This window comes from Callospermophilus lateralis, chromosome 12 (genome assembly GCF_048772815.1).
Source record: "Callospermophilus lateralis isolate mCalLat2 chromosome 12, mCalLat2.hap1, whole genome shotgun sequence".
NCBI classification, from domain to species: domain Eukaryota; kingdom Metazoa; phylum Chordata; class Mammalia; order Rodentia; family Sciuridae; genus Callospermophilus; species Callospermophilus lateralis.
This window is the reverse complement of record NC_135316.1, coordinates 78,236,608-78,259,581: the sequence shown is the minus strand read 5'-3', so window position 1 is coordinate 78,259,581 and position 22,974 is coordinate 78,236,608.

The following is a 22,974-nucleotide window of genomic DNA, read 5'->3' as shown; positions in this document are numbered from 1 at the left end:
TAAATATGCATTTTTGAAAGAAAAAAACATGGTGTTTAGGTAAAGTGTGTCTGGAACATCTATTTGTGTCAGAAATAGACTAATGGAAAGGTGAAATGAATTTAGTTGGCATCAGGCCAAATTTGAAACTAAGTTTTGAGCATCAAGAAAAAAATGACAGTTATGGGTTATAATGCATAAGGTTAAAAAATACATGAGACAAAAATGATATTAAATTTAAAATTGTATATGTGGGAGGAAGCTCTTCTTATTGAAAAATTTAGCTAAGAAATGTAGAAGGAATGATAAAAATTAGAAAAGTACCATTTTGCAACCTCAATACAATAATTAACCCAGAAAAGAATAGTGAGAGCCATTGGGAAAAAGGTATAGGTGTCAGGTTAAAAACTGGAAAATCAAGTTGAAATATATATATTTGTGTTCATTATAACATGTTCAGTTTTCTCTGTTGGTTTGAAATTTTTCAAAATAAAGACTGACTTCTTTTTCGTTACTTTTCCCAAAATAAATAGAATAGTATTCCATCATCATTAACAACCCCAGGTTCCCTCCTTTTCCCTCCCACCCTTCTGCTCTCTCTAGAGTTCACCTATTCTTCCCATGCTCCTGCTCCCTATCCCACTATGAGTCAGCCTCCTTATATCAAAGAAAACATTCGGCGTTTGTTTTTTTGGGATTGGCTAACTTTACTTAGCATTATCTTCTCTAATTCCATCCATTTACCTGCAAATGCCATGAGTTTATTCTCTTTTATTGCTGAATAATAATCCACTGTGTATATATGCCACATTTTTTTATCCATTCATCTACTGAAGGGCATCTAGGTTGGTTCCACAGTTTAACTATTATGAATTGTGCTGCTATAAACATTGATGTGGCTGTGTTGCTGTAGTATGCTATTTTTAAGTCCTTTGGGTAAAGACCAAGGAGAGGGATAGCTGGGTCAAATGGTGGTTCCATTACCAATTTCCAAGAAATCTCCATACTGCTTTCCATATTGGCTGCACCAATTTGCAGTCCCAACAGTAGTGTATGAGTGTACCTTTTCCCCCATATCCTCACCCAACACTTATTGTTGTTTGTCTTCATAATAGTTGCCATTCTGACTGGAGTGAGATGAAATCTTGAGTGATTTTGATTTACATTTCTCAAATTGCTAGTAATTATGAACATTTTTCATGTATTTGTTGATTGAATGTATATCATCTTCTGAGAAGTGTCTGTTCAGTTACTTGGCCCATTTATTGATTGGGTTATTTGTTTGCTTGTTTGTTTGTTTTTTTGGTGTCTAGCTTTTTGAGTTCTTTATATACCCTAGAGATTAGTGCTCTATCTGATGTTTGAGGAGTAAAGATTTGCTCCCAAGATGTAGGCTCTCTATTCACCTTACAGGTTGTTTCTTTTGCTGAGAAGAAACTTTTAGTTTGACTCCATCCCATTTATTGATTCTTGATTTTAATTCTTGTGCCATAGGAGTCTTATTAAGGAAGACATGATGGTGATTAGGGCCTCCTTTTCCTTCTCTTAGAGACAAGGTCTCTGGTTGTATTCCTAAGTCCTTGATCCATTTTGATTTGGGTTTTGTTTAAGGTGAAAGATAGGGGTTTAATTTCATTTTGTTGCATATGGATTTCCAGTTTTCCCAGCACCGTTTGTTGAAGATGCTATCTTTTCTCCAGTGCATGTTTTTGGCACCTTTGTCTAATGTAAGATAATTGTAGTTTTGTTGGTTAGTCTCTGTGTCCTCTATTCTGTACCATTGGTCTACCAGTCTGTTTTGGTGCCAATACCATGCTGTTTTTTGTTACTATTGCTTTATAGTATAGTTTAAGGTCTGGTATAGTGATGCCCTCTGCTTCACTCTTCCTGCTAAGGATTGCTTTTATCTATTCTGGGTCTCTTATTTGTAAGAAGTTAAACACACACAATATGAGCTAACCTTTCTATTCATATGTATTTACTCAAGAGAAATGAAAACACATGTATAAACACTCGTACATGAATGTTATAACAGCTTTGTCATAGATAAAATAAAAACAACAACAACAAAAAATCAGGGCAAGGTGGCACATGCTTGTAATCCCAGCAGCTTGTGAAGCTGAGTCAGGAGGATGGTGAGTTCAAAGCCAGCCTCAGCAAGAGTGAGGTGCTAGGCAACTTGGTGTGACCCTATCTCTAAATAAAATACAAAATAGGACTGGGGATGTTACAGGGCAATATAGGGCAGGGTCTAGTGCCCTGAGTTCAATCCCTGGAACTCCTCCACCAAAAAAAAAAAAAAACCCAATAATAATAACAACTACAAAAAATATTCTCCAGAGCAAGAATAAGCAAACTATGATATTTTCATGTAAAAGAATACTACTCAAGAATTAAATGCAATAAGCTCTTTGTCCATGTTTATGACAAGGATGATCTCAAAATAATCATGCTGAATAGAAGAACCCAGGAAAAACAAAAGGAGCATATTCATATGATCCCATTTATAGCAAGTTCTAGTAAATGCAAACTAATCTACAGTGACTTGAAGATAGAGCTTGGGAAGTGGGATAGAGGAACAGGACCATGACATTACAAAGGGACACGATGAAATTTGGGGGGTTGGTGAATATGTTTGTTGTTATTTTGATTGTGGTGATGATTTCACAGACATGCATACATCAAAAATTCATCAAATTATATGCTTTTAAATATGTGAAGCTTAGCTTGTTTCAATTATACTGCAATAAGTTTGTTAAAAGTACAAGTAAATAAAAATAATCACCAAACAAACCAATGATAAAAAAAAAAAAAACAACACTGTCCAAAATTCAGTGTCAAACACTCTCTGGTAACACAACAAACGAATGAAACATTAGGGGTTTGACCTTCATCAGGTTGCTGAACTGCTTTGTTTCAGCTTGCCTATCTGTAACCGGAAAACTAATACTTACTCATGAGATTACTAAAAGTTTAAATGAGAGATAAGAAGCACCCCTAGCCTTGTGTTTTCATTGTCAGATTGCTGTTGTTACATAGGAGTGAATCACTTGGTGGGACAAACCACCCACACTCACTCAAAAGCCACCATTGCTTATAGAAATTCACATATGGCCAAATCCCACATAGAGAACAGAACGGAGGAAGAAACTCTGACCCTGGCAACTTCTAAGTTTCATTTGCTAAAGAATCTTACTTGGTGTAAGTTCTGCCTTTTTGTTTTATTTTTTAAAAAAGCATTGGATCTACCTCCAGGTGGCACCATGTCTCTCTGCTTTACAAACTTTGGACTGGCTGACCGTGAGTGTCTCTTCAGCACATCCAGAAAAGCAGGATTTCCAGGAAGACCCATGTAAGGATGGCCGCAGCCTAAGCTATTCCATTTTAAATAAACTTGCAGTCCCATCAGGCACCAGCCTACAGAGCCCTTTAATATGCCATCAAGCATAGCCTGATAAAGACAAGTCACTTTCCACAACCCTGATAAAACTCAGTGAAGTCACTGTCATTTGTCTTTGCTGATACCAGTCAGAGGTATGAGATCAGGGCAGAAACCATCAAGCCATATGTCCTGACCCTAGAAAGTAAGATGTCACTAAGAAACCCAGTAACAGCTGATAGGGACTGAAAAGGCAAGCAGAAGCCCCCAAATTTAGTATAAATGATGGAACAAATGAATGAACAGACATTCAGCCAGCCAACACAGATGCCCAAGGCTGGAGAGCCTGATGAGAACCTAGACTGACATTCCAACTCTTCTCATCATCTGCCTGATCCTCTGCATTATCCCTATAGCTCTCAAACTCTACAGTCACATCCTGACCCTGGTGAGAATGGTGACTTCTCCTTAGGACACTCTCCTCAACTGTCCATCAACTCCACACCAGGAGACGCCTCCATGGGTTCCTGACCTTATCATTGTGGTGTGCATTCGCTGGACTTAAGGCCTAAGACTTGAGACACTAGATCTGGCACTTGAGCTTAGCCTGCAGAGGGAATGTCTGTAATAAGTCTGTCATGGTTAGGTGTGTTTGCAGAGTTTAGAGTTAACTTAGAATTGTTTGCTTTGGATTGATTATGTCTATTGTAGTGTCCAGCTTTAAGGATTGTCATTTTCCTGACTAAGAACCTATAGAGTGAAATTGTATTTGAGTGATTTGAGTGAATAAAGCATTAAAAAGCAGAAGCACATGGACATTCTTTATATCTCCCCATAAGTCACAACTTTGCCCATCGATACATCCCACCGTCTTTGTTCTTCATTGACTCAATTATCATGCTCACCTTTAATTCATTCAACAGATGGTTAATTTAATTCCAGAACTCACCATCTTCAGTAACTCACAGCCATTCACGCACACATTCATGCCTTGTGGCCATCACCTTCCACATGATGTTGATCCATTTTACAATTTCAAGATAGGATACAGGCAAGATAGGATCACAGAATTAATCTGTGCGCTCATGCCAGCCATGTTCAAATGCATAGGATTGATTTTTTTTTTCTAAGTCACTACAAAGAAAAATGATAAAACACAGGGCAGACCCCTCACAACTACAGGAAAGTTAGTGCAAATGGATTAATATTAGTGGCTAAACTACATCATATTCATATTCCAATTATACCTGGAAATATGTTCTTCCCCTTGAAGCTTGCCTCTTTTTCTTATTTTCCCAGTCTTGTGATCATTTAGTTCAGAAGTTGGCAGACTTTTCCTGTAAAGAGCCAAGTCGTAAATATTTAAGGCTTTGCTGGCCAAGAGTCACAATCAAAGATATTATGAAGGTACTTATGTAACCATTTAAAATGAAACCATTTAAAAATTAAAGCACCATTCTTAGATCACGAGCCATGAGAAGAAAAAAAAAAGCAGGCAGTATGTTGGAATTGGTCCACTGGCTGGAGTTTCAGATCTCGGGTTCAGTTGCATGTGATTTAGCTGATTTAGCTTCGGGAATTTAATGTTAGTTGAATCCAGTTTTAAAGAGTTATTTTTCTAAATTAATTAGAACATGACACACTTTTGTTATATCCTGGTGGCTTATTTTAAGACATGGGTTAGTGTGGGGAGGAGTAAACCTCATATATATCTTACTGAACTTACTCCAGTGAAATTACTGGGAATTTGGATTCCCTCCACCATTTCTCTTTGAAATGTTTACTACTTCAATATTTTTGGTTTTCTTCCATAACCTATTTAACAGAAAGCACATTTTCATCAGTGCCTTTAGTCTTTCCTGTACTTGGCATCCTTGCATCCTTCTGGATCTTAAAAAAAAAAAAAAAAATTGTTCGGATAATTAATTATAACTATTTTGCAAGCAGCTAGCAGCCGGCATTCTGTGGTAAACCTTGGGCCTGAATTATTAGAATTCTCTTAACATTAGATGAGTAAATATTTCCCTGAAGTAGTGCCTTTTTGGAATCCAAGATTTTCTTAAGAGATAAACGTTCACAGAGCAACATATGCTTGTTATTCCTAAATATTTAAAGTGGCTGAGATGATCTGGTGTCCACTCTTTTTTTCCACGTTTGGATCTCAACCTCAGTGGAAACATCAGTAGTCAGATGGAAGCTTCCGTCTGCCCAGGAATTGCCTGAGAAACTAGACACAATTTTCCACTCAAAGTCTATAGCCCCATGGGCACAATCCTCACTCTCCACAGGTCACTTCCCCTAACTATGAAGAATGGAGAGTACCTAAGATGTGAGCTTAGCATTTCTGCATCTCCAACTCAGGATTTATTGGCGTCTTCACTTGTCTTTTTTGTTCTTATTTCTGAGGATATGTTTTTCTCCTTTATACATCTAAGTTCTTAATTTCGTTCTCAATCTCATGTACTGCTTCCAACTCCAGGATGCTGCTCTCCCCATAATCTATTTATTGAATGTTACTTTTTTTTTTTTTTTTTCTGGTACTGGGGATTGAACTCAGGGGCACTCGACCACTGAGCCACATCCCCAGCCCTATTTTGTATTTTATTTAGAGACAGGGTCTTGCTGTTGTTTAGCGCCTTGCTGTTGCTGAGGCTGGCTTTGAACTCTTGATCCTCCTGCCTCAGTCTCCCGATCTACTCTTCTTTTCCACCCTTCCTTCTCTTTGGTGGTAAGTATACTCACATGTTTCCTAACATCAAAAATAGCACCTCTTCCGGTCTCAGTATTACCTCAACCCGCCATACTTCCTTTCTGTCTCCTGTTTTGAACCAAGCACTCTGCTCTTACCACCTCCATTTCCTTATTGTCCATTCATTTCTTGAAATTATTCAGATGAAGTTACCTTCTTGAATGCCACATGTAACTTATTAATTTATAAATTCAATGTTTTTTACCTTCACAGGCATATGCATACATTTTTTCCAATTTCTGTAGGGTACAGAGATCTACTCAGTCGTTTCTCTTTTTTACTTGGATATTTATTTAATTTGAATATTTTTATTGATGCATTATAATTATACATGATAGTAGTACTCATTATTACATGTTTGGACATGCACACAATATAACAATATAATTTAGTTGCTTTTGTTTCCCAGTACCTCTTCTTTCCTTCTCCCCCTTCTCCATTCTGAAAAGTCTATTTTTCACCTAGATATTGTCAATGAGTCTGGACTCACCACTGAATTATGCCATACCTCATTTGCCCAGTATTGAAAGACTTCCAGTTTGTCACAGGTAGCTCCCTCTAATAACTGCATGCACCACATATTTCAACCAATTTGATCTGTCCTCTATCATTTCTTAAATATCAGTGTTTCCCCACCATAGCATCTCTTACACATTCTGACTGATGGTCCCATCTTGAAGGACCATATCTTCTAATCCTTAAGTCTTCTATGATCCCCTCAATGGAACACCACTTTTTAATGTAAGTAAATCAAGTCTTAAAAAAGATTTGGTAATGGAGAACAACCTTCAAGTAACCCCCACTGAGAATTAAACTATTTGTTTTTATTTTTTAACTCCAAGATTATGCTAAAAATATTAAAATAGTATAATAGTATTGCAGTATTCTTTATTTTCTAACCCAACTCTGCACCTCACAGGCAGCAGCAATCATTTAAACTTCTAAAATACATTTATATACTCAGAAAAACTATAGTATCATTTCCTGTATAGTATCATTTCTGGTAAAAATAACAGTCCATAATTCTAAAACTTGTTTTGCTCCTCTCATTTCAAGTTCTAGTTGTTGTGAAACCAATAAGTTTACTCAAGTGCTATATAAATTTATTGTAATTCTAATAAAAACATGTTTATATAACATATTAAAAATTATATTAAGTCTATCATGCACAAATCATAATTTATTATTCATTCCCTTCTCCCCATTCATTATTAGTCATTATTCATATTATCTTCATTCCCTTACTGAAGGATATTTGGGTTAAATTCAATTATTTCAAGCAATACCATAGTGAATATCATTGTCTGTATCTCTTTGGGTTTGTGTAAGAGGTGGACTGTATTCAGAAATTAAAATTGCTGAAATATAAAGTTTGTGTATTTCCAAATTTTCCAAATAATACCATTTGACTGGCACTGATTTTGTAAGTAGTTGTACTGATCATTATTCTGTATTCTCACCAATACTGGAATAATTAGATTTTTTAAATTGTCCTTGTCTCCTCTGATTCTTAAATTAAGCCAAACATCAGTTGTCTGTTACTTAAGCTCTCTCTAACACAAACATTTATCTGATAGTTAGTAAAAGTGAGCATATTTTCATGCACTTGGTAGTTTTTCTTTTCTGTAAATGTTTGCCCATTTTGCTTATAGAATTGTAATTTTTTATATACTACCAATACTCGTTCTTATATATATGGCAAACTTTCTGTTGGCACAGTGCATGTATTTTAACTTTGTAGTACCTTTTACATTTATGTTATTAAAATTTTAGCCAAGTTAATCTGTTACTTTCTTTATTGTTTTGATTAATTCTTTAATCATTTTTTCTTATTTTGTTGTTTTGATTTGCTTTATTCTATGATCTGATTTATTTAAGAAATACTTTTCTGCTCTAGGATTTTAAATTATTTTACTAGAATAATTTTTTTTCTTAATACTTTGGCCTTCAATGCATTTAGTTTATTTTTATGTATAATATGAGCTGGAACCTCATTTTATTCTATTTCCCCACATATAACATGAATTACATCAGAATAATTTATTTCATTATTTTCCCTTCCATTTGTGTTATTTCCTCCATTATATACCAAGGACTAGATATGTTTGGATCTATCTATTTCTGGGATTGCTATTCTGTTTTAATCATCTTAAACTATTATATACATTAAACTATTATTTACATTTGTGTGTTAATAAATCTTTGAGAATCTAGTAAAAGGAGTCTTCTTATTTCTATTATAAGAAATTATCTTGATTATATTTGATTGCTTTCTTCCATATGCATTTTAAAATATTTGCTCAGTTTCATGGAAAATCTGTTGGAATTTTGATTGGAATGTCATTTATTTTGTCAATTTGGTTGTGGAAAATGATATTGTCTTCTTTGTAAACACACTACTTACTTAAATATACTTTTATGCCTTTTTGATAATATTTTGCAATTTTTTCCTTAAAGGGTTTGTACTTTTAGTGTTAGATTTATTTCCTATTTTTTTGTAACTATTCTATGGTATATCTTCTCATTGTTTATTACTAGTGTATAAGGCTATCAATTTTTATATTGATTATATTTCAATGGGTCTTGATGAAATTTTTCATTAGTTTTTATATTTTTATAACTTCTTTTGGATCTTCTATGTGTACAATCATATTGTCAGAGGAAAAGGTCAATAGTGTTTTTCCCTTTCAAGCATTATACATTTTTCATTTTTTGTTTGTTTGTTTTTCTGGTGTCATTACACTGACTAGAATCTCCTATGTAATGTTGAATGAGAGTGGTGGTAGGTGAACATCCCCATCTTATTTTTACCTTAATTAAAATCCTTATATTGTTTCACCATTAAGAATATCTTTACTGGGGCTGGGGTTGTGGCTCAGCGGTGGAGTACTTGCCTAGCATGCGCAAGGACCCAGGTTCAATCCTCAGCACCACATAAAAATAAATAAAGAAAATAAAGGTATCGTGTCCAACTATAACTAAAAAAGAAATAAAAAATATTATTAAAAAAGAATATGTTTACTGCATGTTTTGGAAAAAATATACTTTATTAAGTTAATGAAATTTCCCTCAATCCTAGATTTCTAGGAATTTTTAATCACAAAGGAATTTTGAATATCTTTGAAGGCTTCTGCTACACCCAATGGAATGAGCACATGTGTTTCTCTGTTAATTTGCTATTAGAATGAATTAAGAGAGTCGTCTTCTTATTGAACCACCTCTACAATCTCAGGATAAGCCTTCTGTGGTCATGTCTGTCCATTGTTTGGTCTGGTTTAATTAGCAGACAGCAGGGATTGCTTTGCTAGTTCAACAGGCTTTTAAGCTGGTAGTTCTGGTGGAGACTCTAAGATGAAAACTACTAGACACAGCACAGTGTCTGAAACAGTGTACCCAGTAGGATTTGGAGGTGAGGTGGCTAAAGGCTACTTAGATGACTCTTCTAACCCTTCACTTCTATGAAGGGCAATGGAGATTCTAGAGTCAGCATTCAAAAGAAGATAAGAAGCACATTTTTCTATAAAGGATCACATATGGTATGAGCCACTTTGGTCTGCTTCCATAATTCCAAGGGGGCGGTGGTGCTGATCACTGCAGAAGTCTGCATATTGTTGTACACTGCATAGACATGCATGCAGCAGGGGAAGCATACAGACCTCAAGTCCTTCTGCCCAGCTTTCTAAGCCATTTGCCACTGTGTGTTAAGGCTGGAGGCTGTTACCTGGGAAAGGATCGCTTTGCCTAATTGAAACCAAGGAAATGTTTGGGGTAGGTTGTCTGCTCTTCTCCTTAAACCTAGTGGAGTAATATTCAAGAGAACTACTTTGAGAGCTTGCCATGTGTCATCCAAAGTTAAGAGGACAGAATAGATTAGTATTTAACTCCCACCTAAAGTGTAAAGGGCTGGAGATGGGCTGGCATAATTATTGCTGACGTCTAAGGCATCTGGAATGGGCCTTCTCCCCAGAGTTTGTCAGGTCAAGATGTTTCAATTGTAAGGGAGAACTGATGTGAGTCCTGAAAAATCAAACCACCGGAGGGGCACGTGGATGTCACAGAAAAAAAAAAAAAAAAAAAAAGCTAAGGTCTGGCAAGATTCCTAAGGCCTACAAAAGGAACACGTGAGAGGCTGGAATGGAGACATGGTTGTCTGCATCAGGAGAATTGCAGGCAAGAGATCTCCAGCAGCAGGTGAAGGGGAAGGAACTACCGAAAGCAATGACAACAGCAAAAACATTTTCAAAAAATCCTCACAAAACATAGCATTAACTTTAAGCATCTGTTAGACCTAGAGAACACATGCGAGCTACAATAATGATATGCACGATAAGAAACTTCTTGGCTCTCTTTATTTCTCCTTTTCTCCCTATGTACACCTCATCCTCAATCTCAGAATAGTGAGCAGCGTTTAAGTCTGGAAGGAGGTGAGCAAGAAAAAGCAGCAGCTACCTCTGACCCCTTTCTGGTTCTCACAGCCTCTGGTTCTCACTAAGTCCAGTCAACTGAGGAAGAAAGATTCATCCTGCAAACAAGCCTGAGTTTGTTTTCTTTTTTGTTGTTTTTGTTTTCGGTACAGGGGATTAAACCCAGGGGTGCTTAACCACGGAGCCACATCCCCAGGCCTTTTTATTTTTATTTGGAGATAGGGTCTTGTTAAATTGCTTAGGCCCTCATTAAATTTCTGAGGCTGGCTTTGAACTTGTGATTCTCCTGCCTCAGACATGCACCACTGCGCCCTGTTAAATCTATGCTTTGATATGGGGCTTAACATTGATATTTCTGAATTGATATTATGTGTAGGATTTTTAATCTCTGAGGAACAACCAGAAAAATCATGAGTTGCTTTTGTTTCATTCAGGGAAGGGAAAGAAATCCACCTCCCTGAGTCTATTTTAAAGGATTAGTGGAAAACAAAACAAAACAAAAAAAGATGTTTTATGACTGCATCCTTTGATTCTTGCTTAGTCAATGTACTGGTAATACTAGTACTATATTTAGGATTTTTGCATCTATGTTCATTGATGGTATTGACTCACAGTTTTCTTATACTACCTTTATTTATTTTTTAATCAAAGTTTGAATAGACTCATCAGTTGAGTAGCTTTTATTCTTTCTTAAAATGTTCCTAATTAAATGGAAGAGACATGATCTATTTCTTGACTACTAATTCCATTTCTCTAATAGTTTGGGTTATATTTGGGTACTCTGTTTCTTCTTGAGTCAGTTTTTTTTATATTCATAGTAATTGAGTCAGTTTTCATAATTTATGATCTTCTCAAAAACTTCCGTCTTCATGTAAATGTTTAAATTTGTCATTTATTCTCATGAAGTTATTTATGATTTGGGTGGGCATGACCTCCTCTGGTGTGTATTTTTCAATCTCTTCCTCTTAGGAGACACTTGGGGGATTACATTTCCCCATTCCCTTGACATTGAGCCTGGCCATCTGACTTGGTTTGTGGGTAATGTGCAATGTGAAAGAAAGTGCAGTTCATAATCCACTTGAATCTATTATATGTAATATGAGATGTCAAGAGCTTTGTAATATTTTGAACAACCAATAATAAATAAATAAATAAATAAATCCTTTTTAACCCACTAAAAAAAAAAAAAAAGAAAGTGCATGTGACCCCTCCTGTTGTCAGTATATAGTTAATAGTTAATAGTAATATTAGGAGGTGCATTATTCAGATCTCTTATATCCTTACTAAATTTTCCACTTGATCACAATTTCTGAGGGCATATATATATGTTTCCATTTTCCAATGTGACTGTGAATTTTTCAGTGTCTATCAGACTTTACTTATGCATATAGTTTTATGATAACTATACACTTGGTGGATCATGTCTTTCAACATTGTGTCTTTCTTTAATTGTAGGAATAATTTTCCTCATTTTTTCCTTTTTCTTGATAAGTAATAGCTTTGCTTGGCTATTTTCCTGTTATATTTTCACAAAATTATATTATCTATTTTTTTTTTTTTGTCTAATTTCTCCTTAAGTTTGATTCTTAAAAAACAGCACAGAGTCGGACCTTAAAAATCATGTGTTACAAACTTTCCCTTTCCTACAGGTTGCTATTATGAAAAATTTCAAATGAGACCCAAAAATAGTACAATGAATCCCATAAACCCATAGCCAGAGGAATGATTTCCATACTATTTCAACTATGTCCACCTAATATTTTCTTGTCCTTTTCTTTTTCTCTCCCAACTCCTCCTCTTTATTCTCATTTTCCTTCTTCTCTTTCTTCATGAGTATTTTAAAATAAATCTCATAACTAATGAGTAATTTCCTCCTCACCATTCACCATACCATCCTCAAATCTGAACAGTTAATTAAAAAAAATAATTCTTTAATAATATTTAATAATCAATTTATATTCAAATTTCTCCAGTTTTCATGAAGTATCTTTTTGCCCTTGGTTTGTTAAAATCAGAATTCACTGAAGCCTCATTTGTTGTGTTTTTCTGTTGCCATTTAAGTCTTTTTCATTATTCAAGATTCCCCTGTTCTTCTGTTTTTATTCTACATCGGTGATCTGTTAGAAATCCAGGTTATTTTTCTTTTTCTTTTTTTTTTTTTATTGGCTGTTCAAAACATTACAAAGCTCATGACATATCATCTGTAAAATATCCCGTACTCTGAATCTGGTTGTTTGCTTCTATGTGATAGCATTTGATTTATTTATTTTTTCTATCTCCTATAATTTCCATTAGCTGGAGGTTGTATTTCAAGACAGGTTTGGGTTTTTGGTGTTGTTGGCAGGAATTGTAGGTAATGGTGTACCACCAATTACACCATCATATTGACACATGATACCAGATGGTCTCATTTTAATGATGGTCTCCTTGTTTACTCCATTTGAAAGTTCTCCATCCGTGTTCTCATAATGCTTTTAACATCTGTTGATGATTTTTGCCATAGAACTACTATTTCCTTACAGGCTGTGAATTACTGGTTTTCTAATTCTATCATGTCCTACGTTTCTTAGATAGAATTTCACACACAAAAAAGAGCTTTTCCTCTTAACTATTCAATTAGTCAGAAATACATTTTTATTCTGGAAAAGCAGGATATAGGCTGTGTTCTTCCTCTTCAACAGTCTTTAGAGTAATGGCTTTGTGTCCTACCATTCTCCCATGGAAGTTAGGAGATTTCTTTTTTCCAGTTTCATTGTGACGTCATGAATATTATAAATCAAATATGATAATACTTTAATAAGTTAATGACTTTTGTTTAAATGTTAGGATTATTTACATATTTGATTTATTTTCTGCCACATTATTTTATGTTTTTTTTCTATTTTCTATGCTTTTCTTTGCTGTCCTTCTTTCTTCCTCTTATCTATTGAATTCATCGATGGATCTCTACTGATTTATGGTTAACTTTACCTTTGCACATATGCACTATTTATGTTCCTCAGTATTTGTATATTCCTTGAAAATAATACAAACATCTTAGAACTTTCAAACTCTGATCTTCCAGTCTTTTTTTTTGTTGTTGTTGTTTCTTGTTTTAATTTCACTTTTTAAGCGTTCATAAATTCTCATTTTTATTGTTATATTTTTATAGCCAATACTAATTTGTAGTTACCAATGCATAAAAATATTATTGCTTACTGTATTCCACAACTTCTTTTTAGGTTAATTGCCTTCTTGAACTACATCCTTTAGCAGTTACATGGTAAAAGCCTGTGAGTCGTAATTGCTTTGGGTATTTCTGCAAAAATGACTTTGACCTTCTTGAGTGACAGTAATTTTGGTTATATAATTGGAAGTTGACAGTATTTTTCTTCACATTCTGAAGATATCACTTTTACTTATTTTGGCACCAATTGTCACTCATGACAAGATTTCTGCAAGCTGAATTTCACTGTTTATAAGTAATCATCTTTAAGAACTGAAATGTAAGATTGGAAAGTAAGAAAAGTTATGCATGACACAATTGTCCAGTAGAAGAGCCAACAGAATCTACAGCATAAATATTTGAATGTATGTTTAAGAATGTGTGTCAAGGTGGTCAGATAAGAGACTTTCCTGTAAAAATTAACCGTATATTTATAGATCAGCTACAAACAACTTCTTTGGCAAAGAAAATAGCATATGTAAAGGAGCAGACCCAGAGAAAATGAACATCATCAGGACAAGAGTTCATAGAGTGAGCTGAGAGGAGAGAACACAGTCCATTAGATTGTAGAGGAAGATAGGAACCAGAATACAGAAACAAACAAACAAACAAAAAAACATGTTAAGGCATCCAAAGGATTGCAAGTGTTATACTAAAGCAACCAGGGATCCATTAAATGGAATTAAGAAGTGAGTTATCAGATGTATCACTTTAGAAATATACATTAAGCTGAGAGATATAGGATTAGAGGAATCAAGATTGAAGTTAGGGAGAGTTTTGAGAAGACAGATAAGAAATGACAATGGTCTCAAAGTGGATTATGGTAGTGTGGGGGCGAAAAGGAGGGAAGAGAAAATGCAGTAACTAGAAGATACTGTGTGGTCTGAGACTTTTGATTATTCCAGATCTGAGAGATTTGACAGTATTTAAGGGCTGATGGGAAAGATCTAATGAATTCAGAATGCTAGAAAAGTAAAGAATGAAGATTGAAGATGAGGAGAAAGGAGGAAGACAGACCTTCAGATAGTGTCTGAAATTGGCCAGGATGAGTTTCAGAGCACAGATGGAGGCATCAGTCCCAGACAAAGGGCTGCTTCATCTCCCCCAGGTAGACACCAGGCAGGGTGGTAGATATGGTGCGCGCAGGCTAAAGGAATTCCTATTTGATTATGCATAATTTTTCTGTAAAGTAGAAGGCAGGACCATTTGCTGGGAATTAGGGAAAATAATTAATTTCCTTGGCTGCCTGGAAGTTCTTAATTTATATTTCCATGGAACATATGTCATACCCTTAGGACCTCCCCAGGAACTGTTACTAATTAAGGCTTTTTAATAGGCCAACTGTAAGTGCTGTGTTTCATCATTTATTTCCTAATTTATGCTGCTTTCCAGCATGAAAATTGTTATGTTATTTGGCAAAACTAGACATCCATCCCTCTCTTTGCAACCATTAACGGTGGAGGCCCCAACATTCTTCACCACCAGGGATTCCTTTTATGGCATTTTCCCTTTAGCCCTTGTGATTTTGAAAGATACGAACAATCTACATTTATAAAGAAATAAACAGACTTCTATTTTTTAAAATTAGTTTTATGTAACATCTGCTCCTAGCCAAAGTAAGTAGCTGATAGATATGAGTAATCATGTTTGATTTATCTAATCTCAATTAAAATCAAAGAATTATGACATCTCAATTATTCCTTCTTACTGAGGAAAAATGTAGGTTACTTCTTGGATTATTTTAAATACTGAAAGGAGCTTCGATTTCTCATTATTTCTTAACGGGATCTTAAGGGAATTTCATTTCTCAACCTGCTGGCATGTTGTGACACCTTGAGCCCTTAATTTCATCACGTTTTATTTTCTAACCTTAGGTATCCAGTACTGCGGTGTTTTCTTTCCTAAACCAGAGACATGAATCCAGATGTTCTACATGTATGTTATCTTGGATTTATGAGTCAAAATTTTTATTTTGCGTCACCAACATTGCAAGTGGATGGTTGACTCAGTAACTGTTTATAAGCCAGCCATCACCAAGTTATTTTGATCTTGAAAAAGACATTTCAACCACCCTAATACCACGTAGTGAGGAGAGCTTTTAGTTTCTCCTTGAGGATAACAGGAATAACTTCATAATCAAGTGACCAAGGGTGATTTTACCTACTTAAGTTCTAATGTTTTAAAATATTATTAAAATTATGTATAAAAGGCCTATTTATTCAGTAAATGTATTTTGTCCCCTTCTAATGATTCCCATAACGTTCTTTGATGTAAATGTGGACATATACTCCAAACGGTCCTGTTCATCTTATATAAAACAAATAATAATACATAAATGTGGCATTATAATTTGTTATTTAGGAAAATTATAGCAAACTGCAACATCAAGGGTAGCATAGTGTGCAATGAAGGATTTTAACAAAAGCCCCCAATTTAAAATGGGGGCCAGAAGTCGCCAAGGACGTGCCATTTAAGCAGAAGTTTTAAGTGGAAGTAGGTTTTAATTGGAGATGGACAGGGGTGAGAGAGATTTCCAGGCAGTAGGAATAGAACATTTGAATTTTGTATGGTGCAAATGAGCTCTCTCACCCCTTGTTGCCCTCACCTAGGGCACAAGAGCCAGATGGGCACTTATGGGAGCTCAGGGGGATATGAAACAATCACCATGAATGGATCTCTATTGAGGCTGTATTTCTGGACTCTAAGTTCATTTGCTAAAATGATTTCAGCAATGGGTGACTCATTTACAGTAAACATTTTCCTTTTGACAATTTCTCAAATTAAATTCTGAAGGAGGAGGTGATAGAAGAAGACTAAGTGACCTGCTTTGGCTACAAAGAATGCTCCAACTCCTCAGTGTATACTATGTTACAAAGACATACTCCATTAGCTTCAGGAACAACTGAGAAACCCAATCATGATGATAAGAAAATTAAAATATAACTATTTCTGTCCCTCATATATTACTGGTGAGCTACACAGGTGCTCAATTTCCAATCACCACAACCAGAAAGGGCTCATGATTCATTCGTGTTCATTGCCATTCTTCACCTTGACTGAGAAAACGAAATGAAAACCTTTGGTTGTCAGCCTCATTCTGTTGAATCGTTGCCCCTGCAGTGTTCTAATGAAACATAGTTCTTTAGCCTCACCTAATAAAGAAGAAGGCTCTGACCCTAGATCTAGTATCACATTTCTTCAACTCCAAGCTTAAACTATGAAAATCAGCACTAATATTTGTAAAAGAAAAGCAGCAGAGAATTAATGTATGCTACACTTTCAGGTATAGATGGAGACATATGCTTAAAACTATCCTGTGAATCTTACATAAAACAAATAATATTACCCATGAATGTAGTAGAATAAATGTATTCCTGCACTAAAGCATTTCCCACTATCCTCCAGAAGCCTCACACAAACTTGACTGTCCTGTTCTTGTGCTGATTCTAGTGCACTGTTAATTTTCCAAAGGAGAAGTAACTCAGAAAAATGACTAATGCATGGCTTGCTAAAAATATTTTTGTTCTCTGGTGGTGGTATGATTTTGATCTGAAATATCCCCTGAAGTCTCATGTGTACAGAGCTCAGGTTTTTAGGTGATGATTGTATCATGAGGGTTCTGACCTCATTAGGGGATTAATCCATCCATAGTCAAATTAATCCACATTGTCTCTACTGGGAGGTGGAACCTAACAGGAGGAAGCAGGTCACTGGGGACATGATCTGAAAGGGTTCATCTTCCCCCTAGTCCTTTCCTCCCCTCACCCACTCTCTTTGCTTCTGAGCAGAATTCCCCCACCACACTCTTCTGTCTGTGATGTTCTGCCTCCCACAAGGCCCACCACAATGAAGCCAGCCAACCCTAGACTGGAACCTCTGAAATCATGAGCCCAAATAACCTTTTTTTCTCCAAGTTGTGTGTGTTAGGTATTTTGGTCACAGTAACAAAAAGCTTGCTAGCACAAACAGGATTCAGGCTTATTATTTCTCACTATCTCAATTTAGATAATGTATCTCTTTTTAGACAAATAAGTTGTAAAATATATTTATGTCTGGGAACCCAAGACCTTCTAAGGCACATGAAAATCGCTAAACCAGTACCTCCCAAACATTGCTATACAGCATCTGGGAGGTTCAGATAATAATTACAACAGATCTACAAATACATATGCACAAAATACATATTCCATACATCCATATATACTGTTATGCTTCAAATGTGTAAAGGCCACTGTGACAAAATATAATGCAATTCTAAAGCTTTACTGAATTCATTACAAATTTTTGTTCATTACATATTTTTTCAAACAATAAGTAGAAGAAAATGATCATATCATTTTTTTAAATCAAAACTAAATTCTGATGCTTTAGAAATTTAGAAACTAATACTACATTGATCAAAGCAATGTTTTCTCAGCTTTTGATCACACATCACTACTATTTTAAAAAATAATTGAACTTGTGCATCTCAGTATATTTATTCATAGGTAACACACATAAAATGCTATACTCAGATATTTATTTATTCATAGGTAACACACATATAGTGCTATATATAAATATATGTTTAAAAATGTATTCCAGTATGCATAAAATCTGGTAGCCCCATTTTGGAAGATCACTGGATAAAAGATGGAAAGCTACTAAGGATTATCTGTAGACACAAGTGGAATTAACTTAATACTTTCTGGGAGACACTGCACAGGTCAGTTAGACCTTGTGGAAAAGGCTTTTGGGCACTGCTGACTTATTAAATTTTCTACTGACTCTGACTGTTAGCATAGTAATAAATCACTAAGTCACATACCCACATTGTCTCATCTGTTTTACACATCAGCTCTGCTGTTTGGAAAGAATTCTATGCTGGAAAAGACAAAAAGTGTCTTGCGTGCCCCATATTAACTGACCTGCTTCTAGAGCAATGTCAACAGTCTGCTACATCCTTAGATTGCTCCACACTTTTCCAGTCCTGAGGGTTGGGACCAGTATCCACACTACAGGGTGGATACTATGTTTGAGTTGGTACCTTAGGCAACAGGCTGGGACTGGGGGTGACATTCCTGGCATGATCCCATAGAAAACATTTCTTATAAGAACACCACACAGGTCAGCATCAAATTGATTTATGCATTTCCAAGTTGGAAATAGAGGAACAATTTCATATCCCTCAAGGAATCTGGGTGTCTCCATGCAACAGGGAGATACTCTTATTTGTGGAACAGAAGGAGTTGTCAGTAGATGAGGAAGAAAGATGAAAAGTAAGGAGACCAGGACAGGGGGAACCTGTTGCAGGGGTTGCTACAAGAATTAGCCATAAGGTGAATGTTTTGAGAGCTGGGTCCTTAGGACAAGGGAATTATGAAGGGTTTGACCCAGTGGTGGCCAGAGAAAGAAATTTTTAAGAGCAGAAGTCTTAACATAAGAAGTTTCTTCTGTTTGTTTGAAACATGGCAAAGGTCAAAAGATGGGGGAGAAAGAGAAGCATGCAAGTGAGATTCCCTAGCTAACCTTTTCTCACTGGGCTGGAGCAATACCAACCTTGCAAAGAGGTTTGTGAGGACAAGGAAGCATTAAATATAAATTTGTAGATTTTCTTATCTTGATCTGTCACCAAATGGGGATGGTAACTGCAAATGTTATAGCAACTGTGATCTCTGGGTTATCTGAATGTTTTGAAAAATCACTGGGTTTTAACACATCCGGATATAGTCTGAGTTAACAAATACAAATGAATTTAATTAAAAGAATTGGATTATTAGTAAATTGTTGGGAACCGAGTCTGCAGATTTAATTCCAAGCATAATATCATATAATTAGTTCTCCAGGATAAGCATTACCTCCAGCACCATCAGGAAGAAGGGGAGTTGGGAAGTGGCAAGAAAAACCAATGACTGCGAGACCACCCTATCTCAGCCTCAATCCATGCATCAAGAACATTCCAAAATAGTTGGCTCCAGGGCCTATTAAGCCTGTTGGATCCACCCCAGGAAAACAGTTAGAGACCTTTATATACCTCATTCTCTTCACTTTGTTTTGCATCTGAGTCATGCACAAGTTCATCTGAATAGGAGAAGCCACTTCATCCCTGCAACCGTAGTGTCACAGTCTCTGCATGTCGGAGGGTTCACTACAAGGGAAAACAGATGGAGAGTGAGCCCAGCTACTGCACCTGAGAGTACCCTCACGAGAAGGAATTAAAGCATTGACATTTTGTCTAGTTTTGAAGGGAACTTATATAATAAAAATGTAATTATTCTGATAGTGTTTTATTATTATAGCAAATAAATATAAAAGAAATTAAATGAAGTGAAAGGAACAAACCACAAATTAAACTTTCTTTAATTAAAAATATGAAAAGTTAGGAAGGGAGGGGAAGGGAGGAGGCATCCAGGTAGGAAAGATGGTGGAATGAGATGGACATCATTACCCTAAGAACATGTATGAAGACACAAGTGGTGTGACTACTTTGTGTACAACCAGAGACATGAAAAATTGTGCTCTATTTGTGTAATATGAATTGAATCGCATTTTGCTGTCATATATTACAAATTAGAATAAATAAAATAAAATAAATATGAAAAATGTGAAAGGATATAACTATGGGTGGGGAACAATGAGTGAGGAGTACCAAGTAGAGGGATAACTGTTTTGTAGAAGGGAAAGTTTAAACAACTCAAAAACAAAAACAAAAACAAAAAAAACCCTAAGTGTCCATCAACAGAGGAATGGATAAAGAAAGTATGGTGTACAAACACAATGGAATACTGTTCCACCATAAAACAAGAATAAAATCTTGTCCTTTATGACAACATGGAAGGAACTGGGGATCCTTATGTTAAGCAAAATAAGCCAGGCATAGAAGGACAAATATCACATGATCTCACTCAAATGTGGAATAATAAAAAGCCAATCCAATAGCACTTGAGAGTAGAATGGTGTAACCAGAGCTGGAGAAGAGGGTGGGGGAAAGGCTGATTTGGGCTGAGGTTGTGGCTCCGTGGTAGAGTTCTTACCTAGCAAGTGTGAGCACTGGGTTCCATTCTCAGCACCACATATAAATAAATAAAATAAAGGTCTATCAACAACTACACTTTTTTTTAAAAAAAAAAAGAGGCACTGAGCTACAACTAGATAGGAGTGACTAGAGTTCACAATATGCACTTTGTTTTTCATGAAACTAAAAAAAAAGGATTCTGAAAGTTTTTTTTTTTTAATAAAGAAACAATAAATGTTTGAGAAGATGTGGTTAGCCTGGTTTATACAATACGCATGATGTTTAGATGTATCAAACCAGCACATACTACTCGATTAGTATGTAAAATATCTATAGTTTTATGCATAAGTTAGAAAATTAACTGAAAACAAAGAAAAAAAAAAGAAGATGTGAATTAGTAGATGCTGCAGCACCAGTCAGATTCACCCCGAAGAGGGGGCGTAAGGGTCCTACTAACAGGTTTCATTTCCCACGGACTCAGGGCCAGGCACTGTGACAAGAGAGCATGTGATTATGTACTTTCATGCTTTGATTGTATTACTCATCAGATTGTGGGCTGAAAGGAACCATGGAAAGGAAAATGGCAAAAACTTGCCCTGAGAGTATTGTATCTCTATAGTATCTCTATAAGTTGAAGGACTCAGATAAGCCCTAAGCAGGAAAGGAAACAAACAAGGAAGCCTAGCCACTTGTATTGGATGTTGGAATCCCCTTCTGGATCAAGGCACTTGTTGCCCCAGGTGCCAGGAATGTTAATTAATGACTCCTTCTTTGGGAATTGCCTTCCAATGAAGGCAGATGCCTTGCCCCAGTTTTCACCCTTCCAGGGGACATAATAGAAAATGCACATCCAGTGATTAGTAGGTTTTGAAGTACAAAGGCCTGGTCTCTTTGACTCAGTTCTGGATAAATATGAAAGCCATTTCAACTCCAGAACTTCCCGTGGGGTTGGCTGTAGTCTCTATTGCAACCACTTTGCAGTCTGACTCTTCTCCTTGCATCTCTTACAATCTTGCTGCCTTACTTATTTCCTTACAAATAATCCCAAGAGCACTCCCCGATGATCTCCAGAAACCCAGTTTTTGACTCAAAGTCTGTTTCCCTGAGAATCACATTGAAGACACCACTGTAAAGCCAGAATCCTTCCACTGATGTTAAGGTCCCAAGTAGGTAAAACAAGAATCCTGGTGTGTGGTTCTAAGTGTGTATCTTTATCCAATTAAGAGTGTTTGATCATATCTGAAGGGCTGGCTAAGTTGTCCTTCCAGAATTTCTTTGCAAAGAAACTGAGAGTTTGAGGGAAAAGAAATTTGAGTGAACAGCAAGAGGTCGACCACCAGTTTCAGACTAAGCGATCACAGTGGTTAAAAGACAGGAACCACCCTTTTTTCCATTTCCCCTATGGCCTGTCATCCCTACTCTGCACTCCACCAGATAAGGGAAGGAATTTTCCCAGAGGGGAGAGAGATGGGGAAAAAACTCATGGTGCATGAGACTGGTCAAGGTTGAAACTAAAGGGTCTAGGAGAGAATCTACTGGAAGGATCACTTGGAGGCTGGATATAGAGAGAGGAATAACATGATTCCTCAGAGAAAATGATAGAGGCCTCAGTGAGAAGGAGAATAAGTAAGAACAGTTAAGTAAAAGCTACTACCTCCACCAGATGTGGTGGCCCACGTCTGTAATCCCAGTGCCTCAGGGGACTGAGGCAAGAGAATCACTAGTTCAAAGCCAGCCTCAGCAACTTAGGAAGGCTCTAAGCAACTCAGTGAGATCCTGTCTCTAAAAAAACATTCCAAAAAAGGCCAGGGGTGTAGCTCAGTAGTGGAGTGCCTCTGGGTTCAATCCCTAGTACAAAACAAAACAAAACAAAACAAAAACTTACTACCTCAAAGGCTCCTCTTGGAAACTGAATAAAGAAGCTTGTTATGACCCAGAGTTTTGCTTCACTGTTTTTCTCCTAACATGCCACTTGTGAAGTTGTTGGGGGTGGACAGAAGCTACAGGCAAATTCCATGGGCTTCCATATTGGTGCACACTGGCAGTAATAACAATGCTCCGTTCAACTCCCTCCAGAGCATCAGGACCACTGGACACCAAGAACACCAGGAGCAGCTTAGAGTTACCACAGGGGTTCAGAAATCTGGGTGGATTTATACAGGACTGAAATTCTGGTCATCTAGCTAGCTGGGGTAGACCAGAAAGAAATTGGTATGTGCTTATGTTATTATTATTTTACTCTAT